Source organism: Vulpes vulpes, chromosome 14, assembly GCF_048418805.1.
Source record: "Vulpes vulpes isolate BD-2025 chromosome 14, VulVul3, whole genome shotgun sequence".
Lineage (NCBI taxonomy): Eukaryota > Metazoa > Chordata > Mammalia > Carnivora > Canidae > Vulpes > Vulpes vulpes.
Window position 1 is genome coordinate 72,542,010 of NC_132793.1, and position 22,581 is coordinate 72,564,590.

The 22,581-nt window shown below is 35.6% G+C and overlaps 1 long non-coding RNA gene across 1 annotated transcript in view; it reads left to right on the top strand.

Moving 5' to 3' along the window:
- The window catches only part of LOC112915621 (uncharacterized), a 75,570-nt gene that overhangs the window by 41,274 nt on the left and 11,715 nt on the right, over positions 1-22,581 (top strand). The window contains exon 3 of the long non-coding RNA XR_003234120.2: positions 8,165-8,333. This is a non-coding gene — a long non-coding RNA (uncharacterized lncRNA). The remainder of the gene's footprint in view (positions 1-8,164; positions 8,334-22,581) is intronic.

Consider the following 22,581-nt stretch of genomic DNA (forward strand, 5'->3'; position numbering starts at 1 on the left):
GGTGAGAGCTAATGATGGAAAGTAGAAACTGATAGATTAAAGCCCTCTTTAATATATGAGATCTATAAATCTTGGCTGACTGGGTGAAGGTGGCTGGTGCAGAGTGAGTGAGTGGGGAGAAGGAGAGGATGATGAGGAGATAAGCAGGGGCCAGAATATGAAGAAATTCTAAAGCTAAGGTAAGGAGTTTGAAGCTTTTTCTGAATTCAATGGAAATCTACTAGAGGGTCTTGAGCAGAGGAAAGATGATTTGCTTACATTTTGAAAAAAAATTACTGTGACTGTTTTTGTTTGGAGAATAGATTGTAAGAAAGCAATGGTGGAACTGAGCGATGAGGGATGAGCTCTAAGTGAACAGCAGTGCTGTAAACAGTTGCTGCTCAGTAAATCTGTCATCACTTGATAGGTCTGTAAAACTGGTAACAGAAAGCCCTCCTTTTAACGGAATCATAGAATAACACAAAGAATGTTTCATTTAAACATAATAATACACGCAAAACTCATTGTAGGAAAGGTATGATTTGAAGAAAACCTCTGTTATTTGTTAACACACAATAAGCACTGGTGCTGGTAGGGCTGTCTTTCATATTTCATCAGGCTTTCATGTCTTGCAATCTTTTATCCAACAAGCAACTGTAAAGACTTTACACTCCTCTTTTTTTTTTTTTTTATTTTTTTTTTTTATTTTTTTTTTTACACTCCTCTTTAAGAAAAACCCTCAAAAAGCAAGTCGTCCAATACATTCTGACTTTTGCCATTTTCTATACATGAGATTATCAAAAACTCCTCATTCTCTTGAATTGTGATAAATGAGCAACAGAACAAAAAATAGCAGCAAAACCTATAATAAATTGATATTACACACACCCAGATTCCTCTGAGATGTTCTGATTGCTCTGAGAAACCTGCCTGCACCATGGTCCTGTTAGGTAGATTGACATAACCTGACAGGGTAAGTAAATCCTCTTCTTTCAAGTTGCAACTACTGAAGCGATTGACTCATCTGGTTTTGAAAGGAAATTTATCCTCCTGAGCGTCTTATCCCATGAAAGACACAAGGCCTTTCTTGGAAACCAAGGTCTTCAAGGTTACAGCATCTGGAACTCATTCTTGAACAACTGCCCAACATCCTTGTATAAACACTGCCTTTCTTCCCTTCATCTTTCTGATGTTAAATATAAAGTGTTGGTGAGAGCTCTAGTTTTGATAAATCAAGAAATGTTCACTTGAGAAATTTATATCACAAGCTTCTTCCATACTCTCAAAGCCCAAAATATAAAAATAAGCACTGAATACAATGGCTGCTATTTGACTAATCTTAGAGGATTTCCTTTCTGTTTTTTTTTTTTTTTTTTTTTTTTTTTTTAGCAATCAGATCTAGATAGAGATGTTTTTTTAGCAATCAGATCTAGATAGAGATGTTTAGAGCACAGTTAGAAGACATACAGGTCAGTTGTTGGGATATTTTGGCTTCTTTAATAAGACAATCTGTTACCCATTTTAGCCTTTTTTCATACATATAAACCTGAAGACATTTCTGTTTTCAATAAGATGCAAGACAAGTAGATAAATATATTTGTTCAAAGACCATTTAGCACCTAATACCCATGAAGTTATGGTTTCACTGAAAAAAATGAGCAGATCTTGTCAGGATATTATTATTATCTATATTCTCTCTTTCTCTCTCTCTCTCTTTCTCTCTCATCTCTAATTAGTCTAGATGGAGATTTATCCATTTTATTGATTTGAAAAAAACACTTAACTTTTGGTTTTCATTGATTTCCTCTCTGATATTTTTAATTTCCTTCCTTTGGCTTAATTTCAGTTTCATTTACTTTTTACTTTTCTAAGATGGACTTTTTTTTTTCTAATATAGAAATTTAAAAATATTTCCCTTAGCAATATTTCATATATATTGATATGCTTTCATTTTCTTTTGGTTCAAAATTATTTTTTATCTCCATTTTGATTTCTTCATTGACCCAAAGATCTTTTGGAAATGTCTTAGTTTCCAAAAACTGGAAGACTTTACATATATCTTTGGTATTGGAATTTCTTACTATAATTGGTGTGTCCTCTATTTCTCCTTGCAGTTCTATCAGTGTTGCTTCAGGTTTTGTGAAACTCCATTATTAGGTGTATAAACTTTTAGGATTATTATATCCATTTGATGGATTAACTCATTTATCATTATTCAATGGCTTTCTTTAGCCTATGTAGTAATTTTTTGTTCTGAAATCTACTTTGCTTGAGGCATGAATGCAGGCCTACAGGAGGAAGGGAAGACAAAATTAGGCCGGAAAGATAAGCAGGATGTTTTGCTGTTCTTGTTTTAAAATATTTTTTATGACACTATATCTTTTATTGGAAAATTAGCTATAACCTTTTGTTACTTTAGTGGTTGCTTTAGGGTTTATAGTATACATTTTTATGGTTTAGTTTAGCAGAGTATTTTATTTTATTTATTCATAAGAGACACAGAGAGGCAGAGATACAGGCAGAGGGAGAGAAGCAGCTCCATGCAGGGAGCCTCATATTGGGACCTGATCCCGGGACTCCAGGATCATGCCCTGGGCCGAAGGCAGACACTCAACGGCTGAGACACCCAGGCAGGCGTCCTTAGCAGAGTTTCTCAGTGGAGATTGCTCATTGACATTTCAGAGAGGGCAAGCTTTCTTGTTCTGGACTTTCCCAGCATTGCAAGATAGTTAGTTTCTCTTCCCTACATCCACTAAATGTCAGTAGTGCTCACTTGTCTCTCTGATAACCAAAAAAGGCCCTCCTACCACTCCCTATTTGAGAATCATCGAAAGATGGAGAGCTGACAAAAGGTGTTCAACAGTGGGTTTGTAATTAGATCCTCTGTTCATTTTTTAATTCCTATCCTTCTCTTCTTATTTTTGAATACTCACTGCAAATTTGATATATACAGGCTTCTATAGCATAATGTAATAATTAAGGGGGCTGTTATTTTTCCTTTTTAAAGAGGAGTGGACAAACATATTTCTAATGTTGGGGTAATATTTATGTATGGAGAGAATTTATATCACTGAATTGATTTTTCAAAAACTTTTAGTAAAGTATTATACAAGTGGCACAAAATCATTGAGGGCAAAATAGAAAACAATGATCAATATAGAAAAAAATAGAAATCAGTCATATTTGCTTAACCAGGAATGGCCCATTAACATAGACTGTGTATTCTTAATGATTCAAACCTATTATTATATGTAACCATCCTGCCAGGTCAATAAATAATCACATTGTATGTTTATTTTTTTTCACATTGTCTGTTTAAATGATTGTTATGTTCCATGATATGAATGTTCTATAGTTTACCTAACCACTACAACATTTTAACATTATATCGATTTTTTACTATAAATAATTTCATTATGTGATAAACCTCTATGTACATCTGTCCATTTTCTTAGATAAATTCCCAGAAATGGGTCAAAAGATCCTTACATTACAAGGCCTTAAAATATATATTTCCAAATTTTCTTCCAGAAAGATTTTTCACCAATCAACAGTACCTAAGTGTGCATTTGTTCATGTCCTTAGTAGATATTGCTTTCTTTAAACAATCTCTTTTAAAACTGCTTGGCAACCAGATAATAAAAAAAAGTAACCAAACACACAAATAGCATTATTTTGTACATGTTTTTTGAATATTTGTGGAGTTGGATTATTTCCTGTTTCATATGTTTATCATTTATTTCCACTTCTGTGAATTTGGACATTTTTCATCTTTTTCTTTAAATGACATAAGTACTTAGTCTTTGCTATATATAAACGTTGTCATTTGTCTTCCAATATTGTTTATTGTGCTTGTTTAAACATTCTAAAAGATTTTGATAGATAATGAAACACAAACTACCACCTTTTCCTTTATCTTTTCTTTTTCTTTGGAAAGGGCATATTTAACCCAAGTTTATCTAAATATGTATTCATATTTGTTCTAGTAATGTATGATTTAATGTTTTACATTTCACCTTTTAACTGTTTTGGAATTTATTTTGCTCTAAATTATGGGGTAGGCCTCTAAATTTGTACTTTCCCAAGTTGTTGGCCATTTGTCCTACAATCAGTTATGGAATATTTTATTTCTTCTTACTAATTTCAAACATTACTTTAGTCACATATTAAATTCCTGTATAAATATTTGAGTTTGTTTTGGTATATTTTATTTGGTCATTTTTAAAAATTTTAATTTTTAAATTATGAATTTGGTATATAAGAAAGTGTTCTATAGATTATTTCATAGATGGTTACCTTATTAAGTCGACTATTCAATTTTTAAGTTTTAAAATTGATTCTCTAGGAATTTTTAGGCAAAGAATTTTGTATCTAGAATTTTGTTACCTTCTGCTTATTTTCTATAACTATCTTGTTTCTTTTTTGTTTATCTGTATCAGGTAAGACATGTAAAGCAATATTAAATAATAAAGATTATAATGTTATCTTGTTACAAATTTTGATATTTTTGTAAGTAATGGTAGTGATGTGCTTGAGACAGATATTTATTATGCAAAGGAACTACATTTTTCTTCCTGTCTTACCACAAATTTTGCTTTACTCAGCAGTATTTCACCAAAGGCCTTAGTTTCTGTCAGGGTAAGGTTTTTTATGAAATTTATTAATAGATTTTAAGACACTAAAACACTTTGAAAAGATCAACAGAATTGATAAAATTTTAGCCAGATTCATCAAAGACAGGGGTCTCAAATAAAGAAAATCAGAAGTGAAAGAGGAAAAATAATAATCCTCACCACAGGAATACATAAGATTATAAGAGAATACTATGAAAAATTATATGCCAACAAATTGGACAACCTAGAAGAAATTGATAAATTCCTAGAAATATATACCTTCCTAAAACTGAATCAGGAAGAAATAGAAAATTTGAACAGACCAATTACCAGCAATGACATTAAATCAGTAATCAAAAAACTTCCAAAAAAAACTTCAAACAAACAAAAGTTCAGGACTAGATGTCTTCACAGAAGGATTCTACCAAACATTTAAAGAAGAGTTAATACCGGGAACCTCCAGTGGCTCAATGGTTTGGTGCTGCCTTCGGCCCAGGGCGTGATCCTGGGATCGAGTCCCACGTCAGGCTCCCTGCATGGAGCCTGCTTCTCCCTCTGCCTCTGCCTGTGTCTGTGCCTCTCGCTCTCTGTGTCTCTCATGAATAAATAAAATCTTTAAAAAAATTAAAAAAAAGAAGAGTTAATACCTATTCTTCTCAAGCTATTCTAAAAAATAGAAGAGGAAGGAAAGCTTCCAAATTCACTCTAGAAGGTCAGCATTATCTTGATACCCAAACCAGATAAAGACATTAGTCTCTCTGAGGAACATAGATGAAGAAATTCTCAACAAAATTAGCAAACTGGATCCAACAATACATTAAAAAAAAACCATTCATTGTGACTAAGTTGGATTGATTTTTGGAATGCAAGTGTGGTTCAATATTCACAAATCAATCAACATGATATAGCACATCAGCAAGAGAAAGGATGAAAACAATAAGATCATTTCTATAGATGTGAAAAAGCATTTGAGAAAGTACAACACTCATTTCTGATAAAAACTTTCAACAAAGTAGGCTTAGAGCAAACATACCTCAACATAATAAAGGCCATATGTGAAAAACCCACAGCTGACATCATATTTGGTGAAAAACTGAGAACTTTTCCCTTTAGATCAGGAATAGGACAAGGATGTCCACTCTCACTGCTTTTATTAATCATAGTACGGAAAGTCCTAGCTGCAGCAATCAAACAAGAAAAAGAAATAAAAGGCTTCCAAATTGATAACGAAGAAGTAAAACTTTTAACTATTTACAGATGACATGATAATACTCTATAAAGAAAACCCTAAAGACTCCACCAAAAAAACTATTAGAACTGATAAATGAGTTCTATAAGGTTCGAGGACAAAAAAAAATCAACATACAGAAATCCATTGTATTTCTGTGTACTAATAATGAAGTAGCAGAAAGAGATATTAAGAAAACAGTTCATTTACAATTACACCAAAACAAATTAAATGCCTAGGAATAAACTTAACCAAAGAGGTGAAAGAAGACCCGTACTCTGAAAACTATAAAACAGTGATGAAAGAAATTAAAGACAAGACAAAAAAATATTGTTAAAATGCCTTTACTACCCAAAGCAATCTACAGATTTAATCCAATCCCTATCAAAATATCAATAGCATTTCCCACAGAACTAGAACAAATAATCCTCAAATCTCTATGGAACCACAAAAGACCCCAAATGGTCAAAGCAATCTTGAAAAAGAAATATAAAACTGGAGATATCACAAAATCTGATTTCAAGATATACTAAAAATCTATAGTAATCAAAACAGTGTAGTACTAACACAAAAGGAGGCACACAGGTCAATAAAACAGAACAGAGAGCCCAGAAATAAACCCACAATTATATGGTCAATTAATCTTTGATGAAGGAAGCAATATTACACAATGGGAAAAAAGTCTCTTCAATAAATGGTGTTGGGAAAACTGGACAGCTACCAGCAAAAGAATGAACCTGGGCCACTTGCTTACAACATACAGAAAAAAAAACTCAAAATGGATTAAACACCTAAATGTTTAAGACCTAAATGTGAGACCTAAAACCATAAAACTCCTAAAAGAGAGTACAGATGTCAGTAGCAACAGTTTTCTAGATAGGTCTCCTTAGACAAGGAAAACAAAAGCAAAAATAAACTATTGGAATTACACCACAATAAAAACTTTCTGTACAGCAAAGGAAATAATCAACAAAACTAAAAGACGACCTACTGAATGGGAGAAGATATTTGTAAATGACATATCTGACACAGGGTTAATAACCAAAATATATAAAGAACTTTTACAACCTAACACCACCACCACCATCACCACCAATAACAACAAACAAAACAAAACAAAACCCAAATAAATAACCCAATTAAAAATGGGCAGAAGACATGAACAGTCATTTCTCCAAAGAAGACATCCATATGGCCAGCAGACTCATGAAAAGATGCTCAACATCACTAATTACCAGAAAAATGCAAATCAAAACCATAATGAGATATTACCTCACATCTGTTGGAAAGGTTAACATCAAAAACACAAGAAGCAGCAAGTGTTGGTGAGGATGTGGGGAAAAAGGAACCCTCATGTGCTCTTAATGGGAATGTAGACTGGTGCAACCACTACGGATAATAGAATAGAGGTTCCTCAAAAAATTAAAAATAAAATTACCATATGTTCCAGTGACTCCACTACTGAGTATTTACCCAAAGAATATGAAAACACTAATTCAAAAAGACATATGCACCACTATGTTTATTGCAGCATTATTTACAATAGCCAAATTATAAAGGCAGTTCAAGCGTCCATCAGTAGATGAATGGATAAAGAAGGGATATATATGTATATACACACACACACAATGGAATATTACTCAACCATAAAAAGAATGAAATCTTGCAATGATATGGATGGATCTAAAAGTATAAAGCTAAATGAAATAAGTCAGTCAGAAAAAGATAAATACTGTTTGATTTCAATCATATGTGGAATTTAAGAAAACATACAAACAAACAAAAGAGACAAATAAAAACAACAATCAGACTCTTAACCATAGAGAACAAACTGATCATTACCAGAGGGGAGGTGGGTAGGGTGATGGGTGAAGTAGATGATGAGGATTAAGGAGGCCACTTGTGATGAGCACCCGGTGATGTATGGAAATGTTGAATCACTATAGTGTACACCTGAAACTAATATAACACTGTATGATAATTACATTGGAATTAAAATTTTAAAAATTTAAAAATGAAATGGTGAACCATTTTTATATTTATAGACCTTTTCCTAAACCAATTCCTAATTTAGACATTGTATTTACACTAGGACTTCTGATTTACTAATATTTATTTAAGATTTTGGTACCCATAAAATAACTCTAGTTTCTTGTATGCTTTATTTGTTGTACTAGGTACCACCAGCTTGGAGCTACAGATTAGCACTTAGGTTATCTTGAGTGATTATAAATAGCTTTTTCGACTGTCTAACCTCTTGTATATTTTAATTAAATTAAACATATTTATAACTAGACCCTTAAAAGGAAAGAGGCCAACTTATTTGTTTGTTTTTCACTAAAAGGAAAATGAGGAAATGGAACCAAACCGCCCATATGCCTACATTCTGACCTGTTCTCGGGAGATAGGAGAATAACAACTTTCCCCAGAAGAGAAGGATCTTGTAATAGGTTTAAGATTGATAACTTCTTTTGGACCCTGACTTGAATGCATGCAGCTATTTTTGATTCAAGGTAAGTTACACAAAAAGTACATTTTCTGAAACCTAGACACACCAATATGACTTTTTCTTCTTATTTTCAATGGGGATAAGCAAGAATATTTGATTAGACAGCCACAACCAAAACTTTTAAATAACCTACACAATACTACATTCTTGAATTTCATATTCTTGATTTAGAAGTTCATTTTTTAAGTTACTGAAACAGTATATGCGTCATTCGAATAATACATTCCAGGAAGAATTGAATGAAATTTGCCTCTAAAGCTATCTGGGCCATGAAGATTTTTTCTTTGTATTTGTTGAATTGTAGGCAGCTTACCACATCTGTAGTGGGGTCCCATGTGCCCTTATCTTTTAGAAAGTGTTTGGCTTATTGATGTTTTTTTTTCTTTTGTATCAGTAAGATATATGATTTTTTTTTTTGGTCTTTTTAATTTTCATTGTAGAAATGTGTCAGTGAGACTTAGATGGAAAGTGAACTCAAATTCACATGCAGAACCAGATGTCTCTGTGAGTTGACTAGGGGGGGTAGGAGGACATTCATGGTGGAACCTCTTGCTAACACAGATCCAAACTGGGTTTACTTTTTAATGTCGTTCCAGAGACACACATGTAACAACATGAGTGCGCTCTCAAATTTGATGCAAGCAGTGACATTAAGTAGCGGCACTCAAGCATTTTAAAAGTTTTTTTAAAAACTTAGTTTGACTTCTCTGCCCACCTAGTCTAGGAGGCAGGGGAGTCAAAAGGTTCCAAGGAATCAGCTTTGGCTTTCGGACACAGGCAGCACAGGTGATGGGTATCTCCTGCCCTGTCTTTGCTCCAGTTCTCCCAAATCCCCAGCTTTCATTTCCTCTACATGTAGGGCCCTGTCGGATTGGACTAAAGCAAAGTGGACGCACTGTATAGTTTTGAGATTTATTTTTATAATGGGGAGAAATGAGGGGCTTCAATCATGAGGGGCTTGAATCACTCAAATATCATGTGGGCTTGAATATAACTTGTACTCTTTGTTGTGTAAACTTGGACAGAACAAACATCACCTGGATTCAGGGGTGAGCTCTGCTCCCACGGGGAGACATCCTTCTCAGCTTTCTGCAGGTTCGCAGATGGCTCTAACGTTTCAGCATCTTGAGGGCTCGCTGCTTTGAGATTTGTTGTGAGGGCTTTACTACCTCCGTGTTCCATGGGGAACACAGAAGAAAGACACTGTCTTGTGAGATGAACAACATAGACCAGAGTCTCCAATGAGCCCGGCAGCTGACTCTGGGGCCTTGGGAAAAGAGCAGCCATACTCTTGAGACCAAAAAACACTCTCAGTCCCTCTCCAAGCAGCTGGCCTTGTTTCACATAACCTTGGAAGTGTTCTCAATTGCCTTCATTTTCTGTTATTGAGTTGGATCAGCTGGAGAAATTGATTGAGAGAGCAAGCAAAAGAGGGGGCAGGGAGAGAGAGAGAGAGAGACAGACAGACAGAGAAAAATTATGGAGGGAGCAGAGATGAGAGACAGAGGGAACTTCCTGATAGCACTTGAATCTGGTTCCAGTCTTTTCTGATGCAAGGGTACATCCTTGCCCTTAGCTTCTACATATCGTCTCCTAATCCTCACAATACATTTCTTTTTCTTTGTGTAAGCTAACACAGTTTGTTCCTTCTACTTAAAATCAACAAATATAAGCACACATGATATACCCTAAGGGATATGCTGAAATGTTTGGAGCAAGGGGTCTTCTCTGTAGGGGGTTGAGGCCCATCAGCCAAGAGTACTTGGGAATTAAAGTTAATGTGACTCATTTGTGCTCCTAGGCTGGTGGGGTCTAGGGACATCTAGGTTACACATTTAAAATAATATAAAAACCAGAAACAGGCTTTATTGCAAAATCCACATTGTCCGTAATGTAAAAACAAATTAATTGCTCAGTTGCTTTCAACTGTTGCTGAGACCAGAAAGAAAAGGTCCCCTGGGGTCCTCATGGAGACTCTGTGCAATGTACTGGAAAGAAACACGATGCCAAGCAAACGTACTTTTTAGTATATTTGTTCTCACATGCAAGTCTGCAGCTGGGACCTTTGCTTTATTTTTTTTTTTTAAGATTTTTATTTATTCATTTTGAGAGAGAGAGAGAGTGATGGGAGGAGTTGGGGAGAGAGAGATGGAAAAGCAGACTCTGCATTGAACTTGGATCTTGACATGGAGCTCATCTCATGACCCTGAGATCATGACCTGAGCCAAAACCCAAGAGTCGGATACGGATACCCCTGGACCTTTGTGTTAAATGAGCTCTTACTAAGATCAAAGTAAGTAAAGACTTCCCTCCACTAGGTCTAGGCATTACCTCAGAATAAAAAATTACTAAAAAGTCCGCTGTAGAAATCAAACTTCCCAGGGAGTTTACTGGACCTTTTGTTCATTAGAGTTATTGGCCACAAAAAATCTTTGGATTAGAATTATTCTTCACGGTAATAGAGTGTACATGAATACAACAGAATGGGGCTGCTCAGGATGGACCTCATCCAAGAGGACTACAGGGGTTGATTTAGTTGTACCGGAGCTAATGATTAGTCTTGGAGATTTGTATAAAAATTTCTTCTGCTTCTGGGTTTTCCCACGAATGGCCAAATATTTAAATAGATTAAATATAGTCAATCTTTCATATTTTTTGTGAAAAAAATAAAAACTGGGCAAATTGAGTTATTTTCTACTTTATCATTTGAAATTTATCCTTTCAAATTCAGTCTCTCTCTTTTTCTTTTTCTTGCACACTTGCTTTATCTCGCTATCATTAAAAAGATTCATGGTAATAGATATAATTTAAATCATTCAGAAGATGACAAATTTGATAATTAAAAGTCTTTCAAGCACTGTCCTCATCTCTATTTCCACTTGGTAGAGCAAAGCAGTTTATAGTTTGTTATGTTTGTTCCAAAAAAAAAAAAGTAATGCACTTAATAGTATAAGTGTGTAAACAGTTCTCCTTCATACAATGACGTAGAAATTTACTCATAATATGTTTAATATTGCAGAACAACATACATCATGTATACCCATTCTTACAGCAACAGTAACGTGATAGTATATGCATAAAATGGATTTGAAAAAATAACATATCTCACTCTTAATAGTGCTTATCTCTTGGAGGCTGATGATACTAAGGACTCACTAGTTCTGCTGTGTATGGGACCTCAACATGCATGTATTTTAAAAAATACTTGTTTAAAGGTAAGGGCAAAAAAATGCACTGTCAATTTAGCGGAAACATAGGACAGGCCATACCTTTTCTTTTTTTAAAAAATAAATGTTTCCTATATTTCATTGAATTGCTTCTTGTGATTCTCTAATTTCTAATTTGATTCTTTGTTACTCCTGATTTCAATGACCATAATAATCATCTTCATCATTCAATGAAGATATATAACAACTCTTTGCCATTGATACCTACATATTCAAATGTCTACAATATCTTAGCAGATAAGAGACAAGCAAATTAACTGTCAGAATTATGTTTTATGACAACTGAACTCTAGTTCTGTTCTTCTATCATTCATTATCCTACCTATAAATCACATCTTTATAGTAGAAACCCACATAACCTTTTTTCCCCAGAAAAATAATGAGCTATGCAAACACTTACAAAGAAAGAGATTGTTCCCAGAGTAATCAGCTCTTACAACTTGTCCATCACAGAGAACCTCTCATTTTGTAGCAGAGATTTTGAGACCTGTGAATGTGAAGGCTGCACCACCCTCAACGGAGGAAGAAGATAAATATCTTCTCCTTAGGAAGTGAAGCTCATAATTTTCTACTTGAATATAGGCCTTGGGCAAGTTCTTTAAGACCCTACATTTCCTTTAAGGAAGGAGTGAAAGGCTAACAAATTGGCAATCCCAAAATTAAAATTAGAGCTCTCACAAGTACACCCTGTCCCTTCCATTGTTCCTAATTGTTCAGTGAAACAGCTAAATAACAGTTTTAGCATCTACATCATGTTATTTAGGGTTCAACCATAATTCCATTCCTAATTTCAATTACCATAATAATCCTCTGGTAGAACAACTTTCTAAAAGTCAAAAATCAAAGCAGTTTCTACTCAAAGCTCTCGGGGATGGCTAATTATACAAATCAACATTTAGCCCATTGGTGTATATGATTTTATTTGCACTAACAGTCTTGTGTGGCTCTTTGCTCATTCAGAGTACCAAGGAGGGAAACAGGCTAAGATCTGGAGAGTAATCAACAATGACAAAGTTGTTTTGGGGTAGATTCCTTTTCTCTTCTACTTCAAAATTAAACCTAAGTGGTTAATGAGAAGGAAATGCAGTCTTGCATTTGTTCTTTTCTGTGATCCTGACCTGGCCTGTCACTGTGTATCTTCCAGTTGTTCTTTTGATAAGGGATGGAAAGAGTCTACAGAGTTTCCAGTTTGGGATACTGAAAGAAGATCTTTTTCTTAGAGCACAATTCTCTTCTCCTAACTTCTGTCTGGGTACTGAGGGGTCACGTTCTGTGTTTGTATTTTATCTAGTCCCTCCAGTTTAAGAACAAGTGGATTGACTATACATTTTATAAAAAGGTAATAGTCCCAGCAAGCTTTCACTTAAGGAAGAGGAGATGAGATATTCTAGCTCTAACTTAAAGGATACTTGTTAAGACTGATACTACATCGTCCTTATCAATAGAGATGCTCTGTTGCCTTGATGGACCATCAGGGTCTTACTTAAGCATGCCTTCCATCACAGACTGGACTATCAAAATGGTCTATATTTTCTAACCTGTATAATTTTAATCCTTTCTGTTTGTTTGTTCTACGAGACCATATTTTAATTTGGTCAGATAAAGAGATACCACTTGAAGTAACTCTAGCCACTTATGCATTGATCAGTTGGAGCACATGATAGAATTAGTTCTGTAATCTGTGGCATGAAAAGAGATGATGAAGACTGCTTAAGGCTGACTCAGACCATAAAGAACATCTGGGAGTATTTGTGTCCATAATAATATCAGTTGGAAAGACACATTGCATGACATGTTACCCTGGGGTTAAGATTATACAAATCATGTGAAGATCTATAGAGTTTAGAGGAAAAATGTGATACTTGACTCATGTGTTGCTGAGATACCTCTCCATTACCTCCTTAAGGTTGTGAGTTGTTACAGATTGGGTGTTTTCCTCCAAAATTCATATGTTTGAAGATAAGGCCTTCAAAGAGGTAATTAAGGTTAAATAAGGTCACAAAGAGAGGCCCTGATTCAATAGGGCTAATGTCTTTATAAGAAGAATAAGAGAAACCAACAATGCTCACACAGAGAGAAAAGACCATGTAGGGATATAGTAAGAACCCAGCCATCTGCAAGCCAAGGAAAAAGGCCTTGGGAGAAGCCAGTTCTTCAGACATGTTGATCTTCGACTTCTGGTCTCCTGAACAGTGAGAAAATAAATTCTGTCATTTAAGGCATCCAGTGTGTGGTATTTTGTTATGGTAGCCTTAGCAGTCTAATATATGAATTAAAGGTTTTTGCTTGGTTAGTAAGGACTACTTCTAAGAGCAATGTGCAGGGTAAGTATGCCAACCAGGCATGTTAAATGTTAGTGGTGATGAGAGTGCATGTGTGTAGTGAAGCATCTGGAAACATGTAGGCCTTGTGTCATGCAGTATCTTTCTATCTCTAATGGGATAAAAGGAAAGCTTACAGTCCAGCATACGGTTTCTTGGGGCATCATGTTGAAAACACTTTAGGTAGAATAAAACATAAGTCTTTTGCTCTCATATGTGATCTATATTCTATTCAAGATGCATGGTGCTACATTGTCACGTTGCTGCAAGGACACAACTAATGGAACTCCCCAGAGTGTTGGTAGTATAACAGTAGGCACTGCTAGTGTGTTAGAGACAGGGAATAGCACTGAACTAAATACCATAATTTGAAAATAAAGCACAAGGAGAGAAAACCTATCTTTCACACACCTTTAAAAAACACTGAGTTAGCATAGCAAATTTAAGCAAATGCAGGGATAAACCCTCACTTCTGTTACTTATAGTGAATTCTTACTGGGGAACCTAGATTCTGGGTCTAGACATGAGAATTTTGTGGCGTTTTCCCTTCAGTAACCCTGTGTGACAACATCTGTATAGTTACTACACTGTACTGGCTCTCGTTTTTGTTTGTTTACCATATTTTTATGATAAAATTAGTATGGTTTGGGCCAGTATTTTTAAAAATATTTTATTTATTTATTTTAGAGAGAAAATGAGCAGGGAGGGGTGTAGGGGAAGGGAGAGGGAGAAAGAATCTGAAGCAGACTCCACACTGAGCATAGAGCCTGATGAGGGCTTGATCCCATGACTGTGAGAACACCATCCAAGCTGAAACCAAGAGTGGGGTGCCCAACTGACTGAGGCACCCAAGCGCCCCAAATTAGTTCTCTCTTTTTCTTAAGATTTTATTCATTTATTCATTAGAGACATGGGGGTGGTGGGGGGCAGAGATACAGGCAGAGGGAGAAGCAGGCTCCATGCAGGGAGCCTGATGTGGGACTCAATCCAAAGGACTCCAGGATCAAGCCTTGGGGCCAAAGGCAGGCGCTAAACTGCTAAGCCACCCAGGCATCCGTTAGTTCTCATTTCTTAAAAGTGCTCCTCATGACAAAACATTGAAAGCAATGACTAATCCAATTCCTAAAGCTTTTAATTTGATCAAAAAAATTTTTTTCAATCATTTACAAACACATGCAGAATGTAGTCAAGAACCGGCTGATTCTATTTATAGCTCTTAGTCATGGCTTAAATGTTCACTTAATTCTATCTTTTAAGAGAGGCCTAAAGCATTTTCTATCTTTATTCTTATGGAGGAAACACCTCTCAAGCACCTGCTGTTTTCCATTTTCCTTCAAAAGAATGGCTTAATGGGACTTCCAAAGCATTTCTTTGAGAACAACTAGACAAAGAAAAAAGAGAAGGTATGGAAGATGGCATGCCAATTATCATGAGGATAGTTGAGCAGCATGTGGGTTGTGATAAAGCCCAGAGTCTCTACAGCTTCAATGCTTAGTTTGAGACTGGTGAAATACCAGTCTTTTTTGGGTGGTGACTCTAGGTCTATTCCCCCAAAATTTGCAAATCCCCCTTCAATGTATATATAGTATGCAATATGTACTGATAATAGCTTTATATCTTTTATTCCTTAGTGTTTTCATTCTTTCCCACCTCCAAGGTCCTCCCATCTGTCCACTAAAGTTCAGACTAACCACCAAGCACACCCTAGTTTTGATAAGTCTTCTACTTGACTCTACTTTAAGTCCACAGAATCATACTCTAAGATTCACTCTTCAAATTCTTCATTACTCTCAGAGAAGGTGAAGCATTAAATTCCTACCCTGATGTAAGCCTTAAAACCAGCCAAAGAATGTTATTCTTGTGTATAATGTGAAACTTAGGCAGCAAGAATCATGGGATGTCATAAAATCAGACTTGGTTTATAAAGAAGAATGATTATAAGGAAATTTTAGGGTTCTAAAAGTCTAGACTGACATTTCTCAAACAGGAGTCTGAAAGAACACTAACAATAAATTTTTTAAAAATTTTGTGTTTTACATTCAACAATGAGCTAAAAAAATTCATAGAAGCCTATTTTACTATTCAGAATAATTATGGCTGCACAACACCATCTAATTTTAGGGCTTTAGTTGTATTTTTGTCAGCTTTCTTAATGGCAACAAAAGTACCACATTTTTGTAATGTGCTAGTTAGAAAAAGAACAAAAGATAACTTAATTTAGAAATGAGGGCTTCCCACTAAGTAAAGAACAAATTACATCATTAGGCAGAATTTCAAATTGAAAAAAACTTGGAAGGAAAATTAAATCTTCAAAAGGCCTACAGAGGTGTTGGCATGTGATCCCTCTACTTGTCTCATGGATGGAGACTTCATTTCCATAAAATATAGTCACATAATCTGTTAATTTCAATTTTATTTCTTGTTTCCATAATTCAGTTTATAGTAATTTGTAAATCGGCTTTGATTTTATAGTTGTATCACAACTGTGAGAAAACAGCTTGCAATTATTTTTTTGGTATGTGCACAATTAATATTATGAAAAATTATAGTTAACATTAATGATTTATGATGTTTTTTTCATTTAAAATGTCATGTTGCTGAAATTCAAGCAATACTGACCAAGATACACTAAACACATTCCTTAAATGATGGTAAACCAAACAGAAATGTAAACTATATTAAAATGATTCCCTTTTCTTTTGAAAACTAAATCTAATGAATAAGAAAGATGTTTTAAAAATGTTTAAATGATATCAAAGAGAGGCCAATCATATGTTTATCATTGTCAGAAACTTCTTCTGATCTGATAATGCTATATATGATGACTCAGAAAATAAATTACCATGAATTATGGAACCATGGAGCTGTCAACAATTAAAAAGAAACAACAAAAACAATAGCAATCTCATGAAATTAGTTATTTAGAGGTAAATGCTGTAAATGTATACTGTGAGTGAGAAGAATAATACATTTCTAAAGAACCTGAAAAAAGAGATAACAAGGAAAAGGAAGGAAATATATGGGGTGGGATAAGAGTATATAAGCACAATAACAGGGATGACTAGTAGCTTAGTGGCTGAGCATCTGCCTTCAGCTCAGGTCATGATCCCAGAGTCCTGGGATCGAGTCCCTCGTCGGTCTCCCTGCATGGAGCCTGCTTCTCCCTCTGCCTATGTCTCTGCCTCTCTCTGTGTGTCTCTTATAAATAAACAAATAAAATCTTTAAAAAAGTAAACATAACATAAAATGTAATGAAAGGGCATCATAAAATGCCCTTCCTTGGTTCATTCAATGCTTTTTAATATAAATTCTAAATCATGAGAACTGCTTTAATTTGTTTCCAGTTGCTTGGTATATTATTGCCAAATCTTTTATTTTCTACCTATGTGAATCATTGTTTCTTTTTAAGTGCATTTCTTTTAAATAGTATGGGGTTGGGTTTTGCTATGTGATTTAATCTGAAAAAAAAATTAAAAACAATTTTTTTTACATATCTAAGTTAAGTCTGCTTATTTTTAGTGATATAGTAGACCGGCTTGGTCTTTGTTCCCTTTCATGATTGAGAAAAGTTTTTTAGGATTTTCAATCAAGGAGTTACTCTTATAATTGTTACTACATATAATATTTTGAGTTATTTAACTTCTAAGTTAGTTCCTTCTATGAATAATGCAGAATTAATGATTTCTTCCCTCTTCCCTTCCCTGTCCTACCTTCTACCACTCAATTTAATAATACTGCTATCTTTACTATCTTTCCTACGTGCTAATTGCTACTGTTAAGCAAGAGGGTCAAAAAGGAAACTTATTCTAGTCTCCTCCTTCCTTTTCTTTTTCTCTCATTTTTTTTCTTTTTTTTAAAGAGTTTATTTATTTATTCACAAGAGACACAGAGAGAGAGAGAGAGAGAGGCAGAGACACAGGCAGAGGGAGAAGCAGGCTCCATGCAGGGATCCCAACGTGGGACTTGATCCCAGGAAATCCGGGATCATGCCCTGAGCCAAAGGTGGAAGCTCCACCACTGAGCCACCCAGGGATCCCCTCTCCTCATTTTTCTTATCTGTATCAGTCCCATGTTGCCAGTACTTATATAATTTATATTCTACTTGGTCCCATTCAGCTCCACATTTGTTTTAGGTTCTGTATTGCATTTATTTATTTTTTTTTAATTTTTTTTTAATTTTATTTATTTATGATAGTCACACACACACAGAGAGAGAGAGAGAGAGAGAGAGAGAGAGGCAGAGACACAGGCAGAGGGAGAAGCAGGCTCCATGCACCGGGAGCCCGATGTGGGATTCGATCCCGGGTCTCCAGGATCGCGCCCTGGGCCAAAGACAGGCGCTAAACCGCTGCGCCACCCAGGGATCCCTCTGTATTGCATTTAAATATACTCTGTATTGCATCACCAATTTTTTTGCCATAATTTCTGGATTATCATTGGCTGAAGTTTGTTCTGTAGCAGTTTTATCAAGGACTCTGGGAAACAGTATTTCCTGGGTTCCTGAATGTGAAACTGTTTGTACCCTTTATACTAAAGGATAGCTTGGCTGACTATAAAATCCTTGGCTCACACCTTCTTTCCCTGAGTATCTTATAGGTATTGTTTTACTACCTCTGACATTGGATAAAGGTGTAGAAAAGTCTGAGGACTATCTAACATTTTTTTCCTCTTACAAATTACCTGATTATTTTGCTTACAATTGTTTCCGTATCTTTAAAATCCAATTATATCTGGGGGTTGACCATTTTGTGTTAATATTCCCTGGCCCACGGGTACTCTTTCAGTACATAGTTGTAAGTCATCTTCCATTTTAGGAAATTTTTCTTGAATATCTTTAGCTCTGTGTTACCCCCTCCCCTCTCTCTCTCAAGGGCTTCCCAAGACTGTTGAATTTCCCTTCCTGTTTTTAAAGATAAGCCTTCCCCCCATATTTCTAATTCTCATCCTAAGCTCCCTACTTAGAAGATGGCATTCTGTTCTCCCTATGCTTTTTCCATTCTTTTCTCTTTTATACTTTTGCATTGTAATTGTCCCTCATAGATAAAAGTGATTTGTTAAATTTTTAGTATATGTGCTGCCGAAGGGAGCACTGATTTGTTAAATTTTTAAATTCACAATGAAACAGTTGGCTACAATTTTCATCTGCTTTGTGGCAACATTCTTCTGGTGAGAGTTCCTCATATTTGGAGGTTTTTGTTTTTGGTTTTCTTTTCTACTTTCTGTATCTTCTCTTACACAATCTTGGTGTCGATAATGTGTCGATTTTCTTTCATTAATTTACAGTTTGGATTTTCCTAACAACTTTTTGCAGGCAGTTTCTGCAGGAGAAAAAAATACACTGGTAGTCTTTCAGGCTTTCTAATGCAGAGCTGCCTCCTATTCCATTTCCTCAGAGACAGACTTCTTTACTCCAGTACGGCTTAGCTAGGTATTTTGTATGGAGCCTTGCCTTCTCTGCTTCTCTCAAATTAACCGGGTCCATGGGGACTTCTGCTGCCAGACCAGCTCCTACAGATCCTACATCCATTGCTGCTAACATGGGTACACCTTCTCCACTTCTAAGCGAACCTCTTACTTGCAGGAAATGTATTTTTTTGAAATCTGCTGATCATCTGGTAATTCTCTTTGCTTCTTTCCTCATGTTTTATGTGTGGCTTCTGCTTGGCCTTGGCTGCTTTTGGTAGCCCTTACACTTATTTGGAAATTGTAGCTTAAATCTGCTACCTAGTTTTGCCAAAAATGGAGTTTGTGGGTTCTTTTGGTATTTCTTGTTTCTTTTGTTTGATTTCCAAGAGTAGAAGAAAAATACTCACACATCCATGTTAATCCTAGAAGTGCCTCTAATTCAAATTTAATTTGCTTTAACTTGACCTTATACAGTGATGTTTCTTTTATTAAAACCAAACAGGTTTTGTTGACTAGAAAGGATATTGTCCAACGAGAAACTGTCTATAGCACTGTATGTATGGATGTGCAGAGAAAAAAAAATGTTACATTAAAAGCAACCTTGGGAATTATGGTTTGGAAATGATTCCTTTAAACATAAAATGAGATTTTGGTTATCCAAAATAATGTTATCAAGTGATACTATATGATTAGAAACCATTTTAGTAAGATCAAGAATATAATTTACATGTAAAAACCAGGAGACATTATGCCTACAGAGACCACTCTCTGAATTTTCTGAAGGGATAAGACAAAGTTGTTATTGCTGCTTCTTTAATAAAATTTGCTGTGGATTAGTTTGGCCACATGTAAGATTGTAGCAAAAGTTTGTGGCTTTTAGATATAATCTCACTAAGCTTATACATTAAAATATTTCATTTTAGAAAATTTTACTTTAATGAGGTCTATATTTTCTCATGAGGAAGGGAAACATATGCTTATGAAAGTTCGAGGGATGCCTACGTCTTCTCTATGTAATATATGATCTAGTGAAAATATCCAGAAGGTTTTGAGTATAATGTATATAACAGACAGTGTTGACTCTGAATACCAAAACATAGATTACAATAAATGAAAAATTTCCAATGTCTTGAAAAAGCCAGTTTTTGCTAGGATGGTCCTAAGAAGATGAAAGAGGACGAGAACCCAGAGAGAACTGAAGGAAAAATTTTAAAAAATGATTTGAAGAAATGTTTCCTCTGGGTTTATGCTATGAAGTGAACTTTTGTGTCCCTCCTACATTCATATGCTGAAATCCTAACTCCCAAAAATGGTGTGATGGTATTAGTAGACGGGGCCTTGGGAGGTGCTTAAATCATGAGGTTCGAATCCTCAAGAATAGGTTTAGTGCACTTATAAAAGAGGTTCCAGAGAATCTCTAGCCCCTTCCACCGTGTAAGGATACAAAGAGAAGTAAACCAGTCAGGAGGGAGCCCTTACCCTACCATGCTGGTACCTCGATTTGTTTAGCCAAATCTCTATTAAGGAACATTTAGGTTATTTCCAGATTTTTAAATTACATTTTTGTAATAAAACCTGTCTCATTTGTATCAATATTTATGACAGTTAAATTCCTACAAGTGCACTGCTAGATCAAATGGTGTATATATGCATATGAGTTTTAGTCAATATTACAACATTGTCCTATCACAATGTGTGAACCGCATTCTTTGGCTGAACAAGTGAGGTGTAGGTAAGAAGGAGATTAGATCAGGGAAAGACCCAAGGATCAGAGAGGGATAGAAAAGCTAGATCATGCGGGCCTTTACATCATTGTAAAGACTTGTATCATCAATCTTTTTAATCTTGTTGCTCTTGCCAATAGGAGAAGTAAAAGAGGATTTCTTATATATGCATTATCTATTTGTATGTTTTATTATGTAAATTGCCCACTTTGCGCATGCTTTCTACGGGATTATTCATCCCATTCTTTTTTGATTTCTAAGATAATTTTTTAGGGGTGCCTGAATAGCTCAGTTGGTTGAGTGCCAGACTCTTGATTTCAACTTACGCGATGATCTCAGGGTCCTGGGACTGAGCCCCACATCAGGCTCCCTGCTCCTCCCCCTGTTCATGCTCTCTCTCTCAAATAAGTAAGTAAATCTTAAAAAAAATGAGTATAGGCTCTTTGTTTCACATGTCAGCACAGTTTCATTCTTAATTTTTTCTTTCTTTCTAAAAGATCTTTAAGAAGTTTTCTGTACTTGTGAATTACATTTAAAGTCTATCTTTGCAGGGCACCTGGGTGGCTGGCTAAGTTGGTTAAGCATCTGCCTTTGGCTCAGGCCATGATCCTAGAGTCCCAGGATCAAGCCCTGCATTAGGCTCCCTGTTCAGCAAGGAGTCTGCTTCTTCCTCTGCTCCTGCCCCACTGTGCTCTCTCTCTCGCATGCACACTCTCTCTCTCAAATAAATAAGATCTTTTTTTAAAAAAAAAATTATTGATTTATTCATGAGACACACAGAGAGAGGCAGAGACATAGGCAGAGGGAGAAGCAGGCTCCCTGGAGGGAGCCTGATGTGGGACTCTAGGATCACAACCTGAAACAAAGGCAGATGCTCAACCACTGAGCCACCCAGGTGCCCTCAAATAAATAAAATCCTTAAAAATACATATATCTTTGCAAATTAAAAAGCGTTTCAAGGTTTCTCTTTGCTTTATCATGTTTGTGAATCATAGTATCTGGTACCCAGTAAGTAATTCCTAAATATTTTTTAAAGTTTGTTTATTTATTTAATCTTGATACCTAACGTGGGGCTTGAAATCCTGACCCCAAGATCAAAGGTGCATGCTTTTCTGACTGGGCCAGCCAGCCAGCCCAATTCTTAAATATTTTTTACATGAAATTAACACATGCATTTGCTAGAACCTTAATCACTGGTAAGGTTTTTTTTAGCCTTTTTGGTTATTTGTAGTAGACAGAGTAATATCCTGCTCCCTTCCTCCACCAAACACCCAAAATTTGTGATTGTATTACCTAAAGGAACTTTGCATTTGTGACTCAGCTGAGGATCTTGAGTTGGGAAGATTATCCTGGATTATCCAGGTGGGCCAAATGTAATCACAGGGATCCTTGTAAGAAGGAAGCAGAAGGGTCAGACTCGGAAGGAGGTGTGACAACAGGTGTAGAAGTTAGAGAGGAAAGATATTTGACGATGCTATGCTGCTGGCTTTGAAGATGGACGACGGAGCCATGAGCTAAGGATGCCAGTAGCCTTTAGAAGCTAGAAAAGGCTACGAAATGGAGTTTCTTTAGAG